General features: G+C 44.6%; 1 protein-coding gene across 3 annotated transcripts in view; it reads left to right on the top strand.

Annotated features, from left to right (window-relative positions):
* LOC138582588 (proton-coupled amino acid transporter 1-like) overlaps nt 1–22,572 on the top strand; it is a 626,077-nt gene that overhangs the window by 102,777 nt on the left and 500,728 nt on the right. The window contains exon 2 of one of the 3 annotated variants that reach the window (XM_069654002.1): nt 9,255–9,345. The exons of 1 other annotated variant lie outside the window; for it this stretch is intronic. The gene's annotated coding sequence lies outside the window, so the exon portion shown is untranslated. Of the gene's footprint in view, nt 1–9,254; nt 9,346–18,445; nt 18,580–22,572 lie in introns of those variants that run through there. One more of the 3 variants, XM_069654003.1, reaches the window with a different exon arrangement.

Raw genomic sequence — 22,572 nt, 5'->3', positions numbered from 1 at the left:
GTAACAAGGGTTGGGGACATTCATATCTTACTGTTGGCATTCAGAACACTCTTTAAAAATTGGTATAAGGCAAAGGTTATTAGAACACAAGAGATCACAAATATTCTTAAGCAGTGCAGATACTTTTAGAGTTCACTAGAAGAGTCATTCAATTCAATAGGCTAAACAAAAGTCAATGGCCAAAAGTCTTGGATAGGATAAGGCACTTCTGGTAAGTCAATGGAAAAGTCTTTGCACACGTTCTTAGGAGTCTTTGATGAAAAGAAGAAAAGAAGAATCAAATGTAGGGCCACAAGCTGATTAGGCTTGTGAGTTGTGGAATTTACAAGCACTTCTACAGTAAGAGGTAAGTTCTCTTAGACTTGTTTTACAGTACATTGGTAAAGAAGAAAAGATGCAGCTGATGACGTCTGTGCCTGTGCAGCTCTGCAGATCTCATTGTTCCTGGGCCTCAGTCGGGGGGACAAGAGGGAGGACGTCAGGGGACTCCTGCAATGCACTGGGACTGCCACAACCCGCAACCGGCAAACTTCACTTTCAGTGGATGTTTTGCGTTTCAGCTACCGCAAATAGCAACAACACAGTTCCTGGCTGTCAAGGTGGACTGTCCTTGCTTCTGGGGTCCCACACTCTGCTGAGGGGCTCAGGCTTGGTCAGTCCTGTTTCGTGAGAGTCCGGAGGATCTTCCAAAAGCTTTAGGCCAGCTTATAAGTAATGCATAGAATCTGATGTCACGCTCTCTGGCTATTCGGTTTCCTGTCCAGGTGGCTTACTTTGGAGTTGATTGGTCCCACCAACTCAAAGGGAGAAGTCGTTGTTGCAGGGGCTTCTCTGTCGATGCGAACCTGGCGATTCGGCACTGCAGCAGGGCTTCACCGGCGGAAAAACAACAGTCCAGGAGTTGCAGCAGGCGTCCTCTTCAAGCTCTTCTTCGTCCAGTGGTCGATTCTGCCTGCCAAGCCAAAAGACTCGCCTTTTATTCAGTTCTCTCCCATTAATTCCAGCCTAGCTGTCACTCACCCAGCAGGGTGGCTGTCCTTGCGGGACAGTCAGCCAGCCAATCACCACAGAGTGCATTTGGGTGTCCTAGAAGACTAAGCACAGGGAGATTTGGCACCTCCCTCACTTCCTGCCTACCCCAGACACTCTGGAGCCAAATGCGGGTTTCACTCCTGAAGCCCGCCAAAGGCGAAATGAACAAAGAGACAAAACCTAGTTTGGCGCGCAGAGGAACTCTCTAGAAGGACCTTTTCACAAAAACATGGCAAAAAAAGAAGCCCGGGGGACCATTTTGTCCAAGATAGCTCTGCGTGAACAGCTGCGGTAAATGCAAACCATGGTAGTTTGGAACAAAACCACTGCCACCAGCCATTCTGTGAGGAAAGGGTAACATAAAAATGTTACAGGAGCATTTAGACACTGGGGATACTAAGTACCCCCTCTAGCACTCTTTCGTAAGATAGGGTGTGCTGGGTCTAGCAGGTACAATGCTAAGTAAAGTCAATTTCACTTTACTGCTCTGGGAAACAGTATTTTATCCCAGAGGAAGGTATTTAAACCTTGGGAAATCTAAAAGACTTCCCTGTGCCACTGCAGTGAAGGTGCTGTGTTACACAATTGTAAAAGATGATGCCTTTGGAGTTTGTCAGACTCCATAACCAAAAGAAACAAACACAGAAAACAAATAGAATTAAAAGTACAAAGACCCAAAGTTCAGCAAAAGAGCTGGGGGTCTCTAAGGTAGAGAGGAATTAGCACATTTTTGAGAATTCTCCCTAACAAGAGAAGCTAACCTTTTATGCTTAATGCTAAAAATTCCAAATTTATTGACACCAGTAAAATGTTTTTTATTGTCATGTCCCTTTGAACTGTGCTGAATTGCCCCTCAGCAAATTGCTCCCCTTAGCTTAACGAAATCGATCTGCCACAGTGCATCTTGCTTGTCACAGATGAACAAACTGATCTGCTCCACTGTAGCTGTATGACATGTCTGGCCCAACTTGATCTATTATGTGCCCTAGCAGAACTATTGTGACTTGCTCCACTCTATCTGTATGACCGGTCTGGCCCTACCTGATCTATTGTGTGCCCTAGCAGAACGAATTTGACTTGCTCTATTGTAGCTTTGTGACCTGTCTGGCCCAACCTGATCTATTGTGTGCCTTGGCAGAATGATTTCTGACTTGCTCCACTGTATCTGTATGACCACGTTGGCCCAACTTGATCTATTGTGTGCCCTGGCAGAACGAACTTGATTTGCGCCATGGTATCCGTTTACCATATTTGATCCAATTTGACCTATTGCGCGCCCTACCTGACTTACTCAACTGCATCCTATGCACCCCAGCTGAAAGCTATTGTCTCGATCCACTATACTGGTGTGCCCTTTCTTATCTAAGTTAAACCACCCCATTGTATTCTTAGGCCCCAGGTGCTCCTAATTGACTTTCTCCTTTGCATTATTGTACCTCTCATGATTTTACTTTACTTACCTTCTGCAGTTGGTGCATCCCTCCCGACCTAATCTGATCTGCTCGCACGCCTAGATCCTATTCCACTATGTACATGCCATATCTAATACATTGCACACTACTGCTACTCTGCACCACTCTAACACCTTCCTTGTTATTCACTAACATCAGCAGGGATATACCTACACAGCCCACCATCACTCTGAAAAATAGGCTCACTATGTTGTGCCCACCACGCACTACTAGCTCTAGGCCCCCACCTTCAGAGAGCACTCCCCCTGCCACCTTCCTGCCCCCTTGCCCACAGCATATCATCAGCACTATGCCCATTACCACTGCACTAACCCTTACCTGAACTCACCAGCATTATGGTTGGAACACTTTGCTGCCAAACCTACTCTAAATCAACCTTGCGCTTTGCATCTTAGGAGCCTCAGACTAGATTCCAGATTCCCTTGCGCAGCCCTTCGATCACACTCTCGCACCACTGCCGCCAAATCTTTCAATACTTCTGGTAAACATATACACATACCTAAGTCAATAGCTACCAAGAACATCCTTCTTAAAGCTCCCTCTAATAACAATGACATTACCACTGACAAAGCTTCAACGCATAAGGGTGCCCTTATCAATGCAAGGTCTCTCCTTGCTCATGCAGTGGATATTACATCAAAGCCCAAGATCTATATTTCCTAGCCATTATGGAGACCTGGCTTCACGCAGCAGCAGGACCACTACTATCTCTCGCCATTCCTAATGGTTATTCCATCACTAGATGTGACCGGAATACTAACCAATCCTCGCCTTCATCTCCAGAACCTCCCTAGACCTTAGACTCATCCCTAATCAGCATATGCCATCAGCAGAGTTACTGTCTGTCAAATTGCCGGTCTCACCTACCCAAACCATCACCCTACACCTCATTTATAGGCCGCCGGGACCTGTCCATCTTTTACCGATGACATCCCCACCCTCCTATCAGCTAACACCAAGCCCAACTCGAAAATTATTTTACTAGGTCATCCCATTCTTGGCTTCCAAGATCCGAATGACCATAAAGCACTGGACATTGCCAGCACTTTAACTGAATTGGGTTTTTCCCATTGCATTCAGGAGCCTACCCACAACAAAGGGAGAACCCTTGATTGGTTGGTTGATCTGAACTGCAGCATCAACATGGTGTAACACATCTTGCGCCTGGTCAGATCCTCATATGATAACCTTCACCATCAAAGCCAATAATCAATGCTCTAATCAGAACATTGCACCGTCCATCAGCACGAGAAACAAAAGTGATAAAACAAGGGAGAAACTGCTCCTAATAATTCTACCCATACTAAATAATACCTCTGTGTCGTGCGCGGACCCCACAGTCCTAGTTGACACCTTCAATCAAACCATACTTAAAGCCATGAATACCACTGCCCCAATTAAACCTTGTGCACACCTCAACATGTGGTTTACACCACACCTGAGAGCACTACGTAAGGAAAAGAGAAACGCAGAGGCCCGCTGGAAAAGCCTTCCTTCAGCCGCGAATAAGGGCAGCCTTATAATAGCTTACATTAATTACAAAGAGGCAATTTTCCAAGCCAAAAAAGACACTTGTAACAAGCGAATCTTGCAAGCTGAATCAAACACCAAAGGGCGATACTTCAAGAACTAGAATCCCCATCAGCCACACCTGACACCTGTATCAAAGATAGCACATGGTGCTCTAATATACAAAAAGCGCTCCTAGACAAAATCAACACGCTACAATCTAAAATCAATGCCAAAAGAAGTAGTTTACCGACTGACTTACAGTTCAGTATTCCCATTGGAACGACTGACCCTCCCCAGCACACCCATAAACCTTTTAGCTTCTTGCCACTTTCTATTAAAGAGGTAGAAAATAGCATCATTAAACTCAAACCATCTAACTGCCAGGGTGACACGTGCCCGGCCCCCATCATAGGTAGGAGGCTACCTATGAATTAGCACCATTCATCTCTGCCCTTATAAACTCCTCATTCAACACAGGCATTGTGCCTGATAGCCTCAATGATGCCTGCCCCCCCCTACTAAAAAAAACATTGTTAGACCCGAGCACCCCTACTAATTACAGGCCCATTACCACTGTCCCCTTCTTACTCAAAATCCTGGACCGAGCTGCTTACGTGCAGATCCAGGAATATCTAGAATCCAACAAACTCCTTGACCTTAGACAATCTGGCTTCCGATCGAGGCACGGAACAGAAACAGCCCTAATATCTTTAAGGTCCTCAATTTGAGTTTTTAAATCTAACAGCAAGCTGGCACTCCTACTACTGCTCAGCAGCATTCGATCTGGTTAACCATCAAATTCTCTGCCATCACCTCAAATCTGCAGCCCATTTTTCCGATAAAGCCACTACATGGATTAGATCCTTCTTGGCGAACAGATCAATTAGGGTTTTCCCCCCCTCGGCCTCCGCTGAACCCTCACCAGTCCTGTGCGGGTTCCCTCAAGGCTCATGTGTATCACCTACACTCTATAACGTGTTCACGAAGCCACTTTTCGATATTCTTGACTATTTGGGTGTCACCTACACTAACTATGCAGATGACACCCAAATACTCATCCCCATCACTGGTGACCCCATAGTTGATTCTAAAGCTTTAAACAAAGTCTATCAGGTCATCCAGGCTTGGATGGCACAACACGGGCTCTGTCTTAACGACGATAAGATAGAGCTACTCATCCTTGGATCCCAATGCAGACTCAACAGACTAGATCCCGCCTTCAAATCTTTTATCATTGATGTGAACACCATGAAGGTATCCAATGATACGAAAGCCCTAGCCATTTATGTTGATTCAACACTATCTCTAACAAGACAAACTAACGCTGTAATATAATCAACAGCCTACACATGTAAACTTATCACTGCCTGTCGACCATTCCTTACCATGGCACCATCCTTGCCAGAACCCTCATCATGTTGCGCTCTATCTTGGGACCAGTCAACTGAACCTAAGCAAGTTACAGATAACAATAAACAATGCCATCAGGGCTGCACTAAACATTTTTAGAAACCAGCATATCTCTGACAGTAGACATAGCCTACACTGGCTATCGGTCACCCAAAGAGTCTCCCTCAAAACTCTCGCACTCACACACAAATACTTGGCTAACCAGGCTCCAAAATACCTGGCGAACCGCTTCACACCTAACACCTCCTATCGTCCACATAGAGCAGCCCAAGCACACTGTCTATCACTAACGAGGTTCAAGGTGCAGAAAGCGGGGGGCGGCAGCTTCCGGGTGCTCGCTACTAAGTTGTGGACCTCGCTTCCTAATCCACTCAGATCTGAACCCTCCTTCCACTCCTTCAAGAGTAAAGTTAAAATGTGGCTCGCAGTGCAGGACTGTTAAAGTCTACACCCGACACATTGCCCAGAACAACCTACACTGTTTTCTGCTGCTTGTCGATGCCCAGCCTGGCCGTTTTTTGTGAACTTCCTGTGCAAATATCTTCTATGTAATTGGAAATGTTTATTGATATATGTCTGCTGTATATTTGTTACTGTAACCTTTAAAGAAATGCGCCCAGAGCCAGACGCGCTATATAAATAAACAAAATACAAATACAACTGGGATAACGGGAGGCCGAAGAGCGATCATACATATCATTCGTCTCAGTATAAATTATGAGACGAATCGCTGAAGATACATTGTGGGAAGAGAGAGAAAGAGACAGAACTGAAATTCCCCAATTCGAATGATCAAGGAAATAGAAATAGAGACAATGGGAATCTGAATATCTGTCACAACCATAGCCCCAAGGACCCAATCATGCCCTCGCCTGTTTTGGAGCTAGTCCTGGCACCTTTGGTGCCAGGCTCATATGGCAGATGAGTTCCCATTGGGGAATGGATCAACATGGCCGCCCCCACAAGGTTCAGTTCGGAACTGAACCATGCAGTCTAGCATCTAGAGCGTGGTCCGCCCTGGAGGCACCTGGGATACCTGCAGGCTATTTAAGCCACGCCCGAGCTGAAGCACGCGATTTGCGTTATGCACTCGCAGCGTGACGTTCACCGAGTCCTGCTCGCAGTATTCCTGGCCTGCATCAGATGAAGAACACCATTATTCCTCCTTACCTGTTCTGCAATCCAGCTCCTCGATCGCTCTGGAGTCTTCCCTGGAGCCAGTCCTCACCAGCAAGTAACATCCTAGGGAGAAGAAAAAGCAGAGGACAATTTAGTAAGTGTTCGTCTTCCGATTCCAACGCCTTTCTGACTCGCGCTTACCTACCGCAGCTCTCCTGGAATTCGACAACTGTCTGGACACCTTCCACTCTACGCTCCATTTCCATCTGGCTGCACTTCTTCCAGGAACCTCTCAGCGATCTGCAAGGGAAGAACAGCACAGGTTAGCCCAATCAAAAGACGCTCATAGCGCCGTGCTCCGCGCATTCATTTACCTTCTCGAGCACCGCCCTCTCCATCAGCTTGACGTCTCCATCATCGCTTCAGCACCTATGAGAAAAGGAGAAGATTAACAGGGCAATAACTTTTACGGACATACACTTAAGAACTAAAGACTTACCTCAAGAGCGGAGTCGCAGCAGGACTGGACTCCCGGGCCCACGCCAGTGAAGTAACTTGGCTGTAAGGTGCCAAGCCACGAAGCGCCCCTGCACAGAACAGCAGGACGGAGAGCGCACCTTATCGAAATACAAGGTGAGGAAGACTAAGGGGATCGCTAGGGCGGCACAGATATTCAAAATGCGCTAGCAAATAAAATCAATACACTTCAAACCAAAATACAACAAAAAAAAGATATGCTCAACCTTCAGCACTCCCCTAATACCTCTACACATAGTATCCCACCAGAGGCAAACAACAAATTTCACTTCTCCAAAACATCCCCACTAGAAGTAGAAAAAATCATTCTTTCACTCAAACCATCTAACTGCAAGGGCGATACTTGCCCAGCACAGTTAATAAAAGACGCTGCCAGAGACCTCTCACCATTTATTTCTAAATTAATCAATGCCTCCTTCACATCAGGCACTATCCCAGCCAATTTAAAACATTCCTGGGTGCTCCCACTTCTCACAAAACAGACCTTAGACCCACTTATCCCAACCAACTACCGCCCCATTACCACTGTGCCATTCCTCCTCAAAATATTGGACAAAGCTGCCTATATTCAGATACAAAAACACCTTGACTTGTATAAGCTCCTAGGAGCAAGACAATCTGGTTTCCGTCCACTTCATGGAACGGAAACCGCCTTAATTGATTTAAAGACGCAGGTCGACGAGCTGAGGGATGGAGGAGGAACTGCACTCTTGCTCCTACTTGATCTCTCAGCAGCATTCGACTTGGTCGATCACAAGGTACTCTGCAAACACCTGGAGTCTGCTGCCCATTTCTCTCCTGAGGCCATCAAATGGCTAGAATCTTTCCTCAGTGAAAGAACAATGAGAGTTTTTTCCCCTTCGGCCGCAGCTGACCCTACCCCTATATTATGTGGCGTTCCTCAGGGTTCCTGTGTCTCGCCTACCCTATACAATATCTTCACCAAACCCTTGTTCGATGATCTAGACCTTCTGGGTATCACCTACACTAACTATGCAGATGATACACAGATTCTCCTCCCGCTTTCTGGGGATCATAGGAAGGACTCGGAATTGGTGAACAGGGTATATCTCGTTGTTCAAGCATGGATGGCCACACATGGCCTGTGCTTGAATGACGACAAGACGGAGTTGATAATCCTGGGAACACATATGAACACCAGAAAATTAGGTCAGGAATTCTCCTCCTTCAATATTGATGGAAATCCTATCAGGATCTCCAAGGAAGTAAAAACCCTCGGTTTCCACTTGGATTCCACACTATCATTCGACAAACAACTAAAATCCTTGGCCTCCACCACCGCATACACCTATAAACTGATAGGAGCAGGCAAGCCTTTCCTCTCTAATGACAGTTGCATGATCTTGGCTAGAGCACTTATCCTCTTCAGGATCGACTACTGTAATGCCCTTTACAGTGGCGCCAACAATTCTACCATCCAGAAACTTCAAACGCTCCAAAACAATGCGTTACGAGCAGTGCTTGGCATAAATAAAAGAGCACACATCTCCACCATTAGACGTCAACACAAATGGCTATCTACAAACCACAAAATTCAATTAAAAATTATTTCCTTGACACATAAAGCTCTTAACAACGCCGCCCCAAGTTACCTCACGAACAAAATACAAAAAAAACCCTCCATCAGACCTATTAGAGCTACCAACACTAACTGTCTGGTAGTACCTAGATTTAAACTTACCACGGTCGGTGGGAATAGTTTCCCTGTGAAGGCGGCTAAAACCTGGAATCTATTACCCAACTATCTAAGAGCAGATCAGCCGTACCCACTATTCAGAAGGAATGCTATCCAATATCTTATCTCCAACGACCACTAGATATAGGTTTATAGTATTCCCAGACCTGACACGTGTTCCTCTCCTCTGTCTCACGATATGTTATGCGTACCATCTTCTATGTAACTCATCGACCTGCACGATGATGGTCCTGCACATTTGTATACTATTACTGTATCTTGTATAATATGTATAACTTTTACTGTATCCTGTATAATCTGTAACGATGTAAGTTTCGCATTATCTTACCTGCTGTGCCCTTCTACCTATGGGTCTGGAGCGCATTAGAAATAAAACAAACAAACAAACAAACAAACTTGGGAGACGGGCCCCGAAAGAAGGCGATTGTGGCTAAAACAGAACTTCTGTCTTCCAGAATAGATCCACGGCAGAGCGAGTCCCCGGGGGAGGTGAATCCAACTTAGAAGCGATCCAGCCAAGTCGGGTGGTGTCCCTGTGGCTACAAGGTGAGCGTTACAATATCAGAATAGTAAAACAAGGAATAACCAGACCCTGGTGGAAGGGGAGACCCATAAGAAATTTCATATCAGCAGAAGAGGATGTCAAAAGGAATGGATATTGTGAATCAGAAAATAAAGCAGCAAGCCAGTTAAATAAGCCAGTCTGGCAAAGGAAGTTGAATTCTAATTTACCTAGATAGAAAGGCCACCTGGACAATAGTATTGTTCCAGGATATGCTGGAAGTATCAACAACGAATATATATCTTAGAAAAGAGGCCTAAAAGGATCCTAAATCACATAATGTATCTGACGAGTTACGGCGACTAACCAAAGAAGTCACAAGAGACTATTTGAGAATTTCACATCAGTAAACAATTCTATAGATTGGTATCCAAGGGAGTAGGGAGTCATTCTCCAAATATAGGTTCATTCTTATAGTGGTATGGTCCTATAGGATAGTTTTTGGACAGTGGACTATTTCATTTTGGACACAACTGACTGATGAGCACTATTCCATTTTGGACACAACTGACTGACGAGCACCTTAGATAGAAATATAGGCAGGTTATCATATCTTTTCCCCAGCCTCCTGACCCCTCCCACTACCACACTTTCTTGTTTGTAATGTATGTTATATGTCGCCCTCCTCCCCCAACTTTATAAAGGCAAATCATATTCTTTTCGCTTTGACTCTTGCAGGGTCCAAACCCAATTCATCATACCTTTTTATATCAGTAATCTATGTTAATAAGTTGAATTATTTAGATACAATGTTTGAGCCTTGTTATTGTACTCTGGACTATGCTGTATTTGTATTGGTTGATGCCTTTAATAAAACTTGGCTAACAAAATAAAATCCCCCAAAAAATAAAAATAAAGAATATAGGTAGAGACCACCTATGGAGATAGGTGAAGTTAGGCATTTTCCTTTACTTTAATAAAAATGTTCTTGAATCAGGTCTACTCAGAGTCGGTGTCCTTTTTCTGACTTGCCACATAAAGTGTCAGGAGGAGGATCTACACCAACTGATAAAACTTGGGAATCCATAACATTCACCCAACTTGGGAACCCATAATATTCACAAAACTAAGCACAAAGGCATATGGCCCCAGTGTAGCCACTGCTATGTCAATAGGGTCTGACCTGCAAAGTACTGAAGGGATCGAAATACCATTAGGCGAGAGACATCTAATTCCCACAAGTTTTAGTTTTAACCCCCGCCCCCTACACAACCTCCAATAGGGTCCTATATCAGGCTGACCAAGTCTGGCCTAGCCTGGAGATATGGGTTAGATGTTATGACCCTGATTTCCAAGGAGATGTTGAAGTTCTTTTACATAGTTACAGGAAGGATTCATATACTGTGAAAGATGGGGAAACGGTTGCTCAGGGTATTTTAGAAAAAGCTGCGTTTCCAGTTCCGCAAGAGGTATCGGAAAAAGAAGAGGCAGAATAAGGTTCTAGGGGCTTCAGGGAAGCAGACTTCCCCATTGAAAAAACTCCACAAAGAGTTAAGAGGACGTAGCCCCTTTACCCGATCTGGCCTTCGCTCAGAGGAATGATCTCCTTCTCACGGAAACCTTTAATAAGGTAATATCAAGGAAGCAGACCAGTCCCTTCTTTTTCTTAAAAAAAGGACTGCTATGCAGGGGGTATGTAACCACTGAGGTGATAAGCCAAAAACAAATCATACCACAAAGTCACTTGTGGACTGTCTTAGAGCTAGCCCATTCCCATCTGACAGCTGCTTGCCAATGAATGGGGAAAACTCAGAACCAACTAATACCTAGGTTCTATTGGCTGGGTGTGTTCCCAGATGTCAAGAATTTTATGTCAACCTGTGAAATTTGTCAGACGATGACCAACACTCCCGTACCACCTGCCTCGTTGTAACCCTTACCCATAACAGACGTTCAATTTTCCTGAATCACTATGGATATCGTGGGACCTCTAGAAACCCCTAAACTAGGGAACTGCTTCATTCTTGTAATTCTTGACTATGCCACTCGCTATTATGATGAATCCTGCAGAGTCATCACTGATTCCCCGGTGGTGGTCTTCCCCCACATGGCCAGGGAATAGCAGCCGCTACCTGATCTAGACCTTGGGTGTGGTATTATGAGGGAGGATCATGTGGGAGGGGATGATCACCGGGGTGAGGTGGTGACTCCATTGGAAGAGACACAGTATACTTCCTCCCCCTTTGTGTAAAGTACTGTAGCGCCTAAACAGCTGATGGCATACTATTGTTTTGAGCAGAAAACCACTCGTACCTCATATACGCATTTAACATCTCCCGACTCTAAAACAATGTAACTTTGTAAGACCTAAAAATCCTATGGACTCGAACTCCCATAAAGGCTCAAGTACTCAGATGAGGAAGGAGTTAATATGGACTAGAGGACACACCAAGCTAAACATACAAACTAGTTGTTGTAATGGAAATCAACTGTGCAGGTCATCCAAATCTTTCCTGCTTGCCCACAGCGTTCCCCAAGGCTCTGCCTTGGGCCCTTTTCTGTTCCCTCTTGCTGCTGTTATTTCTTCCTTTGGTTTATCACAGCATTCACTTTTATGCTGATGACACTCAACTCTTTTTCTCTTTCTTTTCTTTTTCTTCTGAAATTCACCACACTCTTTCGGCCCGTCTCGTGGCTATCAAATCTTGGATGTCCTCAATATCTCACGCTCAATCCTGGGAAAACTGAAGTCTTCTTTTTCCCTGCTAATATCCTCTCTCCTCTCCCGTCTGTTATTTCCTTTCCTCCATCCCAGCTTCCAATATCATCCACGGCCCGAAATCTTGGCCTCCACTTTGACTCTAGTCTCTCCTTCTCTCATCAAATTTCTCTAACTTCACATGACTGTCGCTTTCATTTAAACAATATTCACTAAGCACGTCCCCTTCTCAGTTTTCAAGCTTCTAAACAACTGATTTTATTCCTTGATTTTCTCCTGACCCTTTTATTGTGCCTCTCCCCTCTTCAGGCTTCCTATTTCCCGTCTTGCCCCTCTCAAATCTGTATTCAACTGTTCTATCTGTCTTCTCTCTTTCCGAGATTCTCTCTCTTCTTCTCTTACCACTCTTGGCTGGTTATCCTTTCACACTCAAATAAAATTTAATTGTCTGTGCCTTGTATTTAAATCTCTCCATGGTCTTGCTTCTAACTATATTTTTTTGCTCTGATCTCTTTCTATACTCCTTCCTGTTCTCTTCGCTCTTCTTCCCAGTTTCTTTTGGCGGCACCTTGTCCCCCTTGTGCTCAATCCTGTTTTCGTACTTTCACGCTTTTAGCCCCTCTTCACTGAAATGCTCTTCTTACTCTCTTCGTTCTAGCTCTGTCTATTCTTTATTTCATAGGTCATTGAAGACTCACTTGTTGCAACATCCTTGATGGATTGTTTTTCTAAATGTATGTTTATTCATTTTATTGTACTGTTCCTCGTTCTCTTTACAGCGCCTTGGCTTAAGGCACTTTATAAAACACAAATAAATACAAATACAGGACATTTTAAAAATGGTGTGCACCTTCCATTAAAAAGTGAAGTTGGAGAAGAGAGATGCAGGGTGGGCGAAGCGGGAAGCAGAATCAAAGGCAGAAGCAGACGTACCGAAACGAACTGGGCTGAGCGAGGCACATGCTTTCAAGCAACCGCTTGTGAGCGCAACTTACCGGAGAGGCGTAAAACCGGGAAAAGCACAGCAAATGCTGTGGAGGGAACTTTGACAAGCCAGCAGCAGCAGCAAAGCTGTTGAGAGCACGGTCTAGACAGACAGCATCAGTTCTGCTGGCCAATGTTTGCAGAGCCGTAGGGAGACCTGAATGAGGTCTGCAAAGCAGGAAAGCTTTCCCAGAGTGAGAACTCCACCGCAGCAACGGAAATGCCATCGGACACCAGTGAGTCTAGCCACAGGTGTTTGGGACTCCGGGGCGTGCCAACAGGCCTATGAACAATTGAAAAGTTATTTTGAATGCCAACCAAGTAAAATAGAAAGACACAATTTACACAAATCCTAATCCTAAGAGAAGTCAATATGGGGAAAGTTGGAGTAAATGTTATCACAAGCAAATGAACATTAATGAAGAAATTGAAAGGGAGAATCTGTACAAGTCTGCATATATGAGATGTCAATTTGGAGAAAATTGGAACAAATATTGCCACAAGCGAAGAAACAATAGTGAAGAAGTTAACAGACAGAACTTGAACAAGTCTCCATATATGAGATGTCTATATGGGGGAAGTTGGAACAATCAGTACCTAAAGCCAATTAAGGAAGGTGAAGGAGTACAACTGTGTTATGCTGAAAGAGAACATTCTAAGACGTCCTGGTGAAAGAAGCACATCAGGCAGTGAGCCTTGAGGAGAAAGATACCTGGCAGGAGAGTATACCAGGGGATGTACAAAAACCCACAAGGGGATTCCTGGCAGGGGAGTACAGCAGGCAGGAGAACACTCTTAGAAATTGTATATAGGAGTCACGTTTGCTAATCTACAAAACACACTTTTTGCCATCCTGAAGAAAGTGTTGTGTGAAAGAGATATTTCAGCTACACATAAGGAATCATTGTTTGGAAAGGACACTTTTGCTATACTACCTGAAATAAACCAGGGGAAGGGGAACCACCCCTTGGACCCAAGGATTCTTTTGTTGGATTTTAATATTTTGATTTGTACACTTTGTACTGAATCTAAAACAGAGAAGTGTACCTTACACCTTTTGGTGGTTCATTTTTAGTGTGAGGATCAGATACAGATACGTTTTGGACACAAGAACAGTTTGTATAATTTTGACGACGAGACACAGACTATCTTTTTAGTTTTCGTTTCCTAGGCAGGGAATCCCTCTTTAGGATAGGGACAGAAATGCCTTTATCCAACCCTTTTATTTTATTAAAGATGTCAAATGTTGAAAACATTACAATTTTGTGTCCACCTCTCATTTCTGACTCCTCACACTATTCAGAAGTCTTTCACTTGTGTAACAATACTACACAACAGATCCTCAACAGAAATCCCTACGGACCAAGGTACTATCCTCATGTCTCACCTGATGCAAGAGGTAAAAAAAATATTGAATATCAAAACATTGAGGACGTCAGTGTATCATCCCCAAACCGACGGTCTCATAGAACGCTTCAACCAAAAGTTAAAAAGGTATTGAGGAAGCTGGTAGAGACCGGTGGGATAAATTGGGATGTGATGGTAGCCTGGACACTCTGCAGTCAGCAAAACTACCCAGGCCTCTCTAAAATATTCTCCATTTGAACTCCTGCATAGAAGGGAACCCCAAGATGTCCTAGATATGCTAAAGAAAAACTGTGAGGAGAGGCAAGAAGCCTTATTGCCCATATCTCAAACTGCATAGAAGTTAAAATCTCATATGAAAGCGGTGGGAAAGATAATCAGGAAATATATGGGACAGGCACAAGAACAACAGGCTGTCTAAAATAGATGGGCAGTCACCCGTACCTTTTTGGTTGGACAGTCAGTATTGGTCCACTTACCCACATCAGGAAATAAAATGATTTCCCAATGGTGTAGTCCTTATAAAATCCTGCAACAGAAAGGCCCACTAAACTGTCTCATAGCACAACCAGATAGACGCCAGAAGATTCAGGTTTGTCATGTAAACCTACTTATGGAGTGGAAAGATTAATCTGGGAAATTCCAACTGTTTGTCTCAGTTTAGGGGCTGCCTGGAGGCCGTTGGGTGTTGAATGGGCGACAACTGGCTGAAGCTGAATGGAGACAAGATGGAAGTCCCTGTGGTTGGGTCTTCTGGTGCGGTTTCTCATTGGTCCCCTTCCGTTTGGCCCCCTGCACTTGGCACATGTCCCACTCCTGTTTCTATGGTTAGGGATCTTGGGGTAAAGATTAGCTCATCTCTTTCTATGGAGGCTCAAATTAGTTCAGCTTGTCAATCTGGTTATTTTCATCTTCGAATCTTGCGGAAAATCCTGCCTTTCCTGTCGGAAGCATTATATGCTCCAGTTGTGGCGGCATTGGTACTGAGCAGAATTGATTATTGTATTTAGTTATATCTTCCTCAGCCCAAATACCTACTGTGCTGCTTACAACTTTTGTAAGGCCTGGCAGCCAGGGTTGCTTCTGGCTCCCCTTTTGGGTGCCATATTACCCGGTCCTTTGTCAGTTTCATTGGCTTCCTGTAGAGAAACCGATTGCTTTTAAGTCACTCTGTATTGTCCACCGGGCCTCCGTTTACGGGCATGGTGCTGATTACTTGCAGGCTAAGTTCCTGCATTATGCTCCAGGAAGGTCCCTTTGTTCTCAAAACAAATGTTTGGCACAAGTACCTCGTTTCAGACTATCGAGAACTGGGGCCTGAGCCTTTTCCATAGTTGCCGCAAAGCTGTGGAACTCAATACCATATTCTTTAAGATCTGCACTCAATCATTTAGGGTTTAGACATACTTTAAAGAAATGTTTACTTTTAATTTTTAGATGCTTTTGCAAGTCCTGGTTCAGTTCTATGTTTATAGTGCCAAGATGCCATTGGTGATGGTTATGCTTTAAAAGCATATTTAACATAACATAATTGACAGTGCGGCATTCAGCAGAAAGGTTTAGAAGGATGATAACAGAAGAGAAGTGAGAGTCGTGGGAAGTGCTAATAGAACTAGTTTAGTGAAGGGGAGAGCATCCTTAGTGGAGTATTTGGACTAGTATCCAGTTTGGGGGAGATTGGAACTTGAGTGTGCCTAGAGATAGTTGTCTATGCAGTTAGACAACCCCCTCAAGGTTTTAGACTGGTAGGTTAGGAGAGAGACGGATTGGTAAAATCGGGGGCAGTTGAGGTGTAAACCTTTTTTCTTTAGGAGAGGTCTGACTTTGATTTGGAGAGAGGGAGAGGGGAAAACAGGGAATAGAGTGGGGACAATGGAAGCAGGGGAAAAATGAGGGTGTGGGTAGCAGAAATAGAAGGGTGGGCATGGTGTCCTGTATAGATGATTTAAGAGGAGAAGTAGGAGGCAAGGTCATTGGCGGAAGGGAGGACAAAAAAAAGTGGCTCTTAGTATGAGGGTGCATGGCCTGTAAGGGTCCATGATAGTTTGCGAGGCTATGAGCGGAGAAAGGAAATTAGATGTATGCAATGGGAGGATTTGGCTGCGTCAAAAGCTGTGGTCAGGGCCAGTAGAGAATGGGGGATCCGTCTGTGACCCGATGGCATGAGCAGAGATGCATGGTAGGTTGGCTGGATGGCTGGAGAGGTTAATTTTTGAGGACGCAGAAGGAGATGGTAAAAGAGTGTAGGCAGGGTACTGATCATTGATGGGGATGGACAGTGCAGAGTTGAATTCAGTAAAGGTGAGATCAATGGAGGGAGAAAGTTGAGGAGAGAGTAATTAGAGCAGGATGTTGACTTGTGTGAGGTATGGAACCATGTAGTGGGGTTTAAATGTATGTTTGGTAATAGATGAGAGAGGCGGTGGAAGAGTGGGGTGGGGATAGAGATGATGAAGGAAGTGAGATAGTGGTCAGAGGGGTGGGGTAATTGTGGGAGCTGGGAACATCAGGCCAGAAGGCAGAAAAATGAGATTCAGAGGGTTGCCTTTGCTGTGATTTGGAGGTTTATGTAATGACTAGTGAATTGTCAGAGAAGGTCAAGTCAAGTGGGGCTGTTAGGCCTTAGACATATTGAAGCGATTAAGGTTGCCCATTATAACAGGTGGAGCATCAGCTGGGGGCGTTTTGAGTGAATGTTCATGAACACAGAAGAAGAGGTTAAAGCTGGCCCGGTGGCCCGTAGATGAGTAGGGATAGTAGGAGGGGTGGGAGTGAAGAGTTGGACCGAAACATCCACAAAGGTGAAGGGAGTGAAATCAGAGCGGGGAAAAGGTGCTGATGGTGTGTTCTTGCTAATGATGAGACCAGCTTCACTGCCTTTTTTGGAGAGGGGAGTGAGAGAAAGAGGGAAAGTCAGGGTGAAGGGCTACCAGGGTTGGGGTATCCGGTGGAAAAATCCAGCTTTCGGTGATAGCCATCAATGAGAGTTTGGAGGATAGGGCAGGGAAATCAAAACAATTGGTGAAAATTGAGATATTCCAGAGACCCAATATGAGGTCAGGAAGTGGTGGTGGTGGTGAGGGAGATAAATGCATTAAATGAGCCTAAAAGCAGGGTTGGCTGATTATTCCATGCCCAACAGGATACAGCATGTCATCTCTATAAAGTCCTATGGTTTGTACTGATTTCAAAACGTAACGCTACACCGTAGCATCCTTTCTTCCTTGGTTCACCTAGCTATGCATCTTGTTATGTATGATTTGAATAAAATGTTCAATCCCACAGAAAGGTGAGCGTGTTCTCTTGGCGTCTGCCAAAAAGTTAGTTTAGCCAACCTTGTTAAGATTAAAAAAGAGGCTCACTGCTTGAATGTATTTACTCTGGAATAGAGAGTGATTGAGAAGCTAGGGGGTTGGGGTGGGTTTTTTTTGGTTTGAAATGCTTATGTCCCACCATCCCAGTGAGCTGCGACTTGACTGAGCATAGGCTATTGTCTCTCCTCATATACAGTACGCGCAATGTCCTTCAGAATGTCCAGATTAAAATAAACCATGGGAAATAAGCCACAGTCCAGCGTGAAATCTCCCTGAGCGGGACACTACCTTTACATCATTAATGTTGTCAAACATTGGGAGGATGGATAAAGCTCCCTCCCCAGGCCCCCCAAACAACAACAGTCCATAGGTCTTTGCCGCCCGGTGGAGGAGGGGGGGGGGGAGGGGGAACTTTCCCAAGAGACCACTCCTTCCAGTAAACCTTTGAGTCTAAGTTTCTAAGGTGTGCGCAAGGAGGAGATGCTATTCGGAATTCTGCCGCCTACCACAGAGGGCTGTATGGAGTTCAGTGCTAACGCGAGGTGTCGAGCGCAGGGATTTGTCATGGGTGCGCGCGTAGATGGTTCTTTGGAGTACTGTGGCTGTCTAGTCGTTGTGCTTATACTGGAGGTGAGCAGCTGAGAGAAGAGGAGGGGGCGCTCAGTAATAAAACGGGACTGATACTGTCACGCGGTGAGCAGCAGAGGAGGGCAGACGCTGGTGGATGCTTACTGGCTGCACGAGGCGTTTCTTGGGGTGAGCGCCTAAGAGTCCATGGACCGCGGTGCCTGCTGCAGTTCAGCAGAGAGACTGAAGCCAAGGAGAGGCGAGTCCTCCGTCTGGGGGTGTGTTGCTGCATTTGAGAAGAGGCGGGACTTCAGTGCTAGACACTTCAGGTGAGCGGCGAGCCCTTCACTTCCACCTAAGACAGGGCTTTATTGCACGTCAACAGAGCGGCTGATAGTTATAACGATCCCCACCCAACCCCCCACCCCCTGTAATTAGTATAGATTATTCCAAGGACACCCTGTTCCAGAAAAACGTAAATTACAGCGCGCGTTTAGTTAGAAAACAACCTGGATGGAGCACGAACTGTTAAAATCAGGTGGGTAAAGAATCGCCAACCAACCGGAGGGTAATGATTTACCGCGAGACTTCCAGGAGCTCGCCTTATAACTCTAAGAGTAGGACGTCCAGGGCGAGCCCTTGCCTGGCTGCAGCGTCATGAAGCACGTTATTGCGTCACAATGTATACGTTGCACTACCACAAGATATATGTAGTTGACAACATGGGGCTATTTTTTATTAAAATGAAGGACGTCTTTTCTATATACGCTTGGCAAACACAATACTCTCGCTAATTCAGAAAATTCGTATTGAAATATATCCATGCATCCATCACAGCTATACAAAATAACATTAAAAAGTAAAGGAAGTGACGCAGAGACCGAGACAAAACAAGACAAATCACAAATGACAATGCTTCATAAATAACAGTTTAGTTAATATATGTACATATATCATTATGCATGGGTAACAGGTTAGTCTTTTTTAGAAGAAAAACGTGTTAAGCTTAATCACATCTTTAGATGTATCTTTTCATAATGTTGTCTAACAATTTTCCAACATGTCATTCTTGCCAGTTTATCCAGCATCACCGCTCGAAATAAGAGGCATACCTGCCATTACGAGGTGCAAAAAAGTAATCATTACAAACATGACACATGTTGTCAGATTAAATGTATTTTTACTTTCCTGCAGCTGCTTCATTTGAGAATGAAAACTACATTTTGACTGCCTGAGAAGCCTTTTACTTCCACCTTCCAAAAGAAGTTCGGTTTACTCGTCAAGTGCAAAGGTCGAGTACGTTCGCCCTATTTTCGTAGTAAGGCACACTAGCCCACTTTAACACTCTTCCTTAAAACTCATAGTGGAAGCTCGGCCAATAGTCAATGCTGCTCCTTTTCTCAGGCCCATGCACCCCCTTTGTGTAAATTGTAGAGGAGATAACGGAGCCAATGTGTGCTAGTCCACAGAATACCAAAAGGTTCTGTCTGCCATTAAACAGTTGTTTGGAGTCCATGTAGTGGAGGATTGGGATAATGATTGTGTACTCTTTCCTCCAACCGGGAATATGCACACGTCCTCTTAAGGTAATGGAGACACAGATCAATGCCTCCGGAAGACATTGATTCAAAAGACCCCAAACTCCTTGCATCCGCATCCGCACCCGAGGTGGCCACGGCAATGGAGGCTCAAGCCTGGCTACAGCCTAACGTCACATGCGGACTCGTCTGTAGCTCTTCTGTCAGCAGACAGCCGAAACAGAGCCAAGTCAAACATCTCGGCTCTCTCTCGCGCTCTGCGCTGTGCTGGCGTCTGTAGAGATTGCCAACAATTACAAAACGATTTGATCTACCTTTGTGGGCACATGGCCTCGTATTTCTACACAGCCCTGAGCCTGTGAATGTGTTAATATGACTCTTATGGCCATAGCCTTGAAGTGGCCTTTAGTTTGAAGGCCCGTTCAAAATGTTATATTCGTTTTTAGTTACAGGTTTACCAGTTTGCTATTGTGGTACCCACAAATGGTCCCATTGCCCATACCTTGCAGGCTTTGAATATGCCTCTGCAAGGATTGTGTTCAAATTGATTAGTAGATACCTGGCACAGCACATAGAGACATTATAGCGCTAGCCACATTATGCCACCCAGCAGCCCAAAATATGCAATGTATTCCAATATGTATACAGTATCTCACACAGACAAATGCTCTCCTAGTGCTTTACAAAGTATCAGAAGTTACAATGCCAACTATATTATTTGAGAGAAATGGGGGTGACCGTAATAACATTGTCACTGAACACATACGATGTGTATATAACTGAGTGATTTTGTTAAAATGAAAGTGCGCTGCCGATCGAGGAGTGGGATTATGAAAGCTCTCAAGTTGTGCTTTGCTAAGTGTAAGTAGTTCATCCAGTCCTCTTTTTGTTCTCATTTGCATACGGTCACTTGCACTTTTACTAACATAAGTGCTGGCTTGTACATCATAACTTAGGAGCTATGTTTCCAAGTATTTTGAGTCCACTGCATACCACTGGTGCTTTCTTTCACAGGGAGACTAGCCTTTCAGCCTTCGCAAAGTACAGGGCTGTGACCCAATCAGCAAGCCTCAGAGTGTGCTAGGGTAAGATCATATCCGCTTTGTTGTTAATTGGAACAAGAAATCGGCCTCAATAGCATTTTTTCCTCCAAAACAAATCTTTCAATTTTTGCTAATTGTCCTGGGGTCGCCATAGTATCTCAAACATGTTTTTAGTTTGGGCTATTAGGTGGGGCATAATCCAAAACGATTGCATTAGAGTACATATATGGAGACATGGCATATGTTATGTTATCCAAATTTGTAAAGCGCACGCCCACCCAAGGGCATAGTGGTGCTAGGATACTCAGAAACGGAACCGGAAGCAAAATGTAGTACCTCAAATAAAAGGGTTTTTAACAACTGCCTACATTCATAGTGGTTCTGGGTACGTCTGAGGAGCAAGGGCACACAGCTTGTATGTGTTATTTAATTATTTGCCCACCCATTGACTGCCCATGGCCTAGCTAATCCCTATGGACATTCCCACCCAGTTCCTGCCCCTCCTCGCCCAAAACACCTCCTTATGGGAACTCTTTGAGCTTGCTGTACTCCAGCCTTACCATCAAACTCGAAGTGCCTGCCAGTGGTTTTTTTAAAGCAGTCTTATCGGGTTAATGACTTAATTGGAGCTGCAAACACCCTACTGTGTAATAAAAATGTCGTAACCAGGTCTGCGTTCAGCAACTCTATTCATAAGCACTATGCGTGTCCTTCACTCAAGCATTGGCAAAGCCAACCGTTTTGACTTGTGTAGAAGTATTAGGTATTTGCCAGGCACAGATATTAGATGCCCAGGTATTGGTACCATTTTGCACTTACTACCATCAATGGCCAGTTAATACCACTACGGCAGTGCCTGGCAATTGCCTTTCCGATGCCTACACAAAAGCCATAACTGTTGGCATTGCCAATGCGTGTTCATCTAAGTGTATAATATTTGAGCAGATATACTTGAAACTAATTTATTGTAAACATGCTGGGTTACTATGAATATATTTCTTGTCTGTCTTGTGAAAAGACATGAAACGTGCTACAGAATGAATGAAGAGATGGTGTTGTCAGAGAAAGGGGGATAAGGAGGAGTGCGAAAGAAACGGTACCTAGCCAGTGAAATACATAAAGAGTTCATTTTACATTAGGCAGCAAACCAACCTAAATAGAAGCCCACATATTGTGATATTTATCGACGCAGCTCTCCTGTGAGAAGCAGATCTTTTTGATTGGAAAACCAACAAGATCCTCCAGCCAAGTATCACTCATGGTGGATGGATGTTCATGCAGGTCCTCAGGACTCCTCTATTTGCACATGGCACAGCTCTTGGGTGTTAAATTCCACATAGGTAAATTGCCCCCAAGAGCACAGTGAATGTGCTTCCTAGGATTGGAATGACTCTCACAGATACACCCTCCCAAATTGGTTTTGTTTAACTGTATAATCACAACATGGCCAATAAGTCCCAGTTCCAGGCAAACCTTTCCAGCCATAGTTTATATCCAAAAGGCCCAATTTGTGTTTTTCCAAGACATCAAGTAAGGAGGAAGCCGAGGGCCATAATCAGAGACAGGATTCTAAGATGGTCCAGGGTAAACGCGCACAAACAGCACAATTTGAGGACAGGAAGAGAAGGAAGCAGAGGATTCACAGGAAGGCTCTGGGAATAAGTGGCAAGTAGGAAAGAACAGGAAGAACGCTGCACAAGACTGAGGAGGAAGGACAGGTCAAGCAAGACAAGCAAGGAGA

This window comes from Ambystoma mexicanum, chromosome 3q, assembly GCF_040938575.1.
Source record: "Ambystoma mexicanum isolate Mex_15411 chromosome 3q, UKY_AmexF1_1, whole genome shotgun sequence".
Classification (NCBI taxonomy): Eukaryota; Metazoa; Chordata; class Amphibia; order Caudata; family Ambystomatidae; genus Ambystoma; species Ambystoma mexicanum.
Note: the sequence above shows the minus strand (reverse complement) of the source record. Positions and strands in the feature narration are given on the sequence as shown.